The 5,242-nt window shown below is 39.6% G+C and overlaps 1 protein-coding gene across 1 annotated transcript in view; it reads left to right on the top strand.

Moving 5' to 3' along the window:
- Positions 1–5,242, top strand: part of PDE11A (phosphodiesterase 11A) — a 423,540-nt gene that overhangs the window by 151,265 nt on the left and 267,033 nt on the right. The window lies entirely within an intron of this gene.

Consider the following 5,242-nt stretch of genomic DNA (forward strand, 5'->3'; position numbering starts at 1 on the left):
CCATACATGACCACAGGAAAAACTATAGCCTTGACTAGACAGACCTTTGTTGGCAAAGTAATGTCTCTGCTTTTGAATATGCTACCTAGGTTGATCACAACTTTCCTTCCAAGGAGTAAGCGTCTTTTAATTTCATGGCTGCAATCACCATCTGCAGTGATTTTGGAGCCCCCCAAAATAAAGTCTGACACTGTTTCTACTGTTTCCCCATCTATTTCCCATGAAGTGATGGGACCGGATGCCATGATCTTCGTTTTCTGAATGTTGAGCTTTAAGCCAACTTTTTCACTCTCCACTTTCACTTTCATCAAGAGGCTTTTTAGTTCCTCTTCACTTTCTGCCATAAGGGTGGTGTCATCTGCATACATGAGGTTATTGATATTTCTCCCGGCAATCTTGATTCCAGCTTGTGCTTCTTCCAGCCCAACATTTCTCATGAGTACTCTGCATATAAGTTAAATAAGCAGGGTGACAATATACAGCCTTGACGTACTCCTTTTCCTATTTGGAACCAGTCTGTTGTTCCATGTCCAGTTCTAACTGTTGCTTCCTGACTTGCATACAGATTTCTCAAGAGGCAGGTACAATCAAGTAGAGGTTAAATATATTAGACTCACTCTGTTTTTAAATATAGGGACATTACTTTCACAATTTAGAAATATATTTAACAAGAATTTGTTCATAAAGGTTGGAAACCCTCAGTTGATTGGTAATCAAATTGATTAAAAGTTTCGTTTACTAAGCATTATGATTTACGAATATTTCACAGGAAACAATTGACAACTACAGCCATTTTCTTTAGCACAGCATAAGACACCTTTTCTCTGATTTGGATCCTGTTTTCATCTTTAGCCCCATATCTCACCCTTCTCCTCCTTTCATTGGGTGTTGAGGTCCTTTAATGGACTGGAACCTGATGGTCTGGTCCATTACTGATAAGAAAGTAAAGGAGAGAAAAAGAGGCTGATATTCCTTGGTTCATGCAGAAAGCCAGTAAAGTCCCTGACATGGGGCTTGCTCTGTTCACGGAGGCCTCAGGCGCCCTCTCGATGGGGTGAAGGCACAGAGCACCTTCTTGAGAGGGTCTCAGAAACCTGGGCAGGAAAGTGAACTCAGAGAGCCTCTGCGCTCCAGGGGATCAGCCTGAAAAAGAGAGAGGGGGGAGAGGGGGAGAGAGAGAGAGAGAGAGGGAAAGACACGGGGACCAAAGCTCTGATGGAGCAAAGGTGTTTTATTCAACATTGTGTAGGTATTTATACTGTCTTACATGATAGCTATTTTCAGCAGAGATAAAATCAAAACTTACAAGTTATCAAGGAAACATGAGGTCATCCATATGAAAGCGAGAGGGTTGTAAATAATCACTTTTACCATATGGTTCATAAAAAGGAAGAGGATACTTATCACCGTATAGGAAAACTAATGAAGGAAATGCCTAGATCTCTCGGGCCCCGGGAGAGGCTTGACTCTCCTCTTAATCCCTGAATATTCAGGAATTAATAAGGAACAGAGAATTCCTGACAGATCCAAAACAGCACACTGGAAGCCTCCTGTTAAATGCTTCCTGACAATTGGGCACTCCAGCAGTATAGACCCCAATTTCCAGAAAACAGTCTGTTTCACTTTCTCATTCTCTTAGTAATATTTCTCCCTCTGCTTTCAATGCCTCATGTCAACCTTTTTCTCCTACTGATTTCATTTTGCATTTCCCTGAAGACCCAGCTCAGTGTTCCACTTAATCTTTCCTTCTTTGCTTATTATTTTGTCTTATATTTACTGCCATTGTTTTATTCTGGATCCTTATCACACTGTATAATATTTATCAATGGCACTCCTCCCCAACTACATTTTGAATTCCTTAAGGAACACTTCATGCATTATGAATCTTTGCATCCTCATGTATTCATTTACTCACTCAACAAATATTTATTTTGTGGTCCTCTTCAGACACTGTCCATTAAAGTCCCTGCCTTCATAGAACTTATCATTTAGATGAAACAATAGATAGTAGACAAACAAGCAAATAAAAAATAATATAGTATCAGGTGGTGGTAAGTGCTATAAAAAAAGAACAAAGTGAGATAATGGAATACAGACTGGTTGCTGAAGGGTAGTTTAGGATGATGTTTATTTCAGAAGGTGATCAAGAAGGTCTCTGTGAAGAGGTAATATCTGAGAAGAGACCTAAATGAAATGAAGGAGCAAAGCCACACAAAGATCTAGGAAGAAGATTCCAAGCAGTGGAAATATCAAGTGCAAAGGCCCAGAGGTAGGAGAAGCTTGGGTCCATGTATCTAAAGAGCAGATAGGAAAGACCTCAGATAGCCAAAACAATCCTAAGGAAGAAGAACGAAGCTGGGGGCATCACGCTTCTTGGTTTAAAACTATTCTTCAAAGCTACAGTAATCAAAATAGTATTGTACTGGTATTAAAAACAGACATACAGACCAGTGGAATAGAATTGAAATGAAGTAAAGCCACTCAGTCATGTCCGACTCTTGGCGACCCCATGGATTGTAGCCTACAAGGCTCCTCTGTCCATGGAATTTTTCAGGCAAGAGTACTGGAGTGGGTTGCCATTTCCTTCTCCAGGGGATCTTCTAAAGCCAGGGATCGAACTGAAGTCTCCTGCATTGCAAACAGATGCTTTACTGCCACCAGGTTAATTCCTGGAATAGAATTAAGAGCCCAGAAATATACCCGTACATATAGAGTCAACATCTATTTGACTAGGGAGCCTAGAATACTCAATGGCGAAAAAGTAGTTTTTTTCAATAAAAGGTTTGGGAAAACTGGATATTCACATGCAAAAGAATGAGATTAGATTAGACCTCTATCTTACCTCACTCACAAAAATTAACTTGAAATAGATTGAAAGCTTAAACTTGAGACCTGAAACTGTAAAACTCCTAGAATAAAATATGGGTGAAAGCTCCAGTGATTTTTTGGGGCGTCTCATATAAAAGCTCAAGCAACAAAAGCAAAAATAAACAAGTGAGACTACCTCAAACAAAAAAACTTCTTCACAGCAAAAGAAACAATCAAAAAATTCAGAAGTAAACTATGGAATGGGAGAAAATACTTGCAAATCATCTGTATTGATAAGGGGTTAATCTCCAAAATATATAAGGAACTCATACAACTCAATAGCAAAAACAAAACAAAACCAAAAAACCCCCCAAATCATCCAATTAAAAAATAGAAGATTTGAAAAGACATTTTTTCCAAAGAAGACATACAAATGGCCAATAGACACATGAAAAGATGCTCAACATCATCAGGGAAATGCAAATTAAAACTATAATGAGAATCACCTCCTATTTCTTAGAATGGCTGTTATCAAAAAAATAAGAGATAACAAGTGTTGGTAAGGATGTGGAGAAAAGGGAACTCTTTGTACACTGTTGATGGGAATATAAATTGGTGCAGCTACTATGGAAAACAATATGGAGGTTCCTCAAAAAATTAAAAATAGAACTACCATACGATCCAGCAGCTTCACTTCTGAGTATATATCCAAAGGAAATTAAATTGCAGGCTTAAAAAGATATCTGCACTCCCATGTTCATTGCAATATTATTTACAATAACCAAGATATGGAAGCAACCTAAGTGTCCATTAATAGATGAATGGATAAGGAAATTGTGATACACACATGCACACAGACAATGGAGCATTATTTAGCCATAACAGAAGAAAATCCTACCATTTGTGACAACATAGATGAAACTTGAGGGCACTGTGTTAAGTGAAATAAGATCAGTTCAGTTCAGTCTCTCAGTCGTGTTTGACTCTTTGCAACCCCATGGACTGCATTATGCCAGGCCTCTCTGTCCATCACCAACTCCTGGAGTTGACCCAAACTCATGTCCATTGAGTCGGTGATGCCATCCAACCATCTCATCCTTGGTCGTCCCCTTCTCCTCCTGCCTTCAATCTTTCCCAGCATCAGGGTCTTTTCAAATGAGTCAGCTCTTCGCATAAGGTGGCCAAAGGATTGGAGTTTCAGATTCAACATCAGTCCTTCCAATGAACACCCAGGACTGATCTCCTTTAGGGTGGACTGGTTGGATCTGCTTGCTGTCCAAGGGACTCTCAAGAATCTTCTCCAACACTACAGTTTAAAAACATCAAGTCTTTGGTGCTCAGCTTCTTTATAGTCCAACTCTCACATCCATACACAACTACTGAAAAAACCATAGCCTTGACTAGATGGACCTTTGTTGGCAAAGTAATGTCTCTGCCTTTTAATAAGCTCTGAGGTTCATGACATTGTACAGGAGACAGGGATCAAGACCATTCCCATGGAAAAGACATGCAAAAAAGCAAAATGGCTGTCTGGGGATGCCTTACAAATAGCTGTGAAAAGAAGAGAAGCGAAAAGCAAAGCAGAAAAGGAAAGATATAAGCATCTGAATGCAGAGTTCCAAAGAATAGCAAGAAGAGATAAGAAAGCCTTCCTCAGGGATCAATGCAAAGAAATAGAGGAAAACAACAGAATGGGAAAGACTAGAGATCTCTTTAAAAAATCGGAGATAGCAAGGGAACATTTCATGCAAAGATGGACGCGATAAAGGGCAGAAATGCTATGGACCTAACAGAAGCAGAAGATATTAAGAAGAGGTGGCAAGAATACACAGAAGAACTATACAAAAAAGATCTTCATGACCCAGATAATCACGGTGGTGTGATCACTCACCTAGAGCCAGATATCCTGGAATTTGAAGTCAAGTGGGCCTTAGAAAGCATCACTACGAACAAAGCTAGTGGAGGTGATGGAATTCCAGATGAGCTATTTCAAATCCTGAAAGATGATGCTGTGAAAGTGCTGCACTCAATATGCCAGCAAATTTGGAAAACTCAGAAGTGTCCACAGGACTAGAAAAGGTCAGTTTTCATTCCAATCCCAAAGAAAGGCAATGCCAAAGAATGCTCAAACTACCACACAATTGCACTCATCTCACATGCTAGTAAAGTAATGCTCAAAATTCTCCAAGCCAGGCTTCAGTAATACGTGAACCGTAAACTTCCAGATGTTAAAGCTAGTTTTAGAAAAGGCAGAGGAACCAGAGACCAAATTGCCAACATCTGCTGGATCATCAAAAAAGCAAGAGAGTTCCAGAAAAACATCTATTTCTGCTTTATGGACTATGCCAAAGCCTTTGACTGCGTGGATCACAATAAACTATGGGAAATTCTGAAAGAGATGGGAATACCAGACCACCTGACCTGCCTCTTGATA

This window comes from Bison bison, unplaced genomic scaffold (assembly GCF_000754665.1).
Source record: "Bison bison bison isolate TAMUID 2011002044 unplaced genomic scaffold, Bison_UMD1.0 scf7180017864460, whole genome shotgun sequence".
NCBI lineage: Eukaryota > Metazoa > Chordata > Mammalia > Artiodactyla > Bovidae > Bison > Bison bison.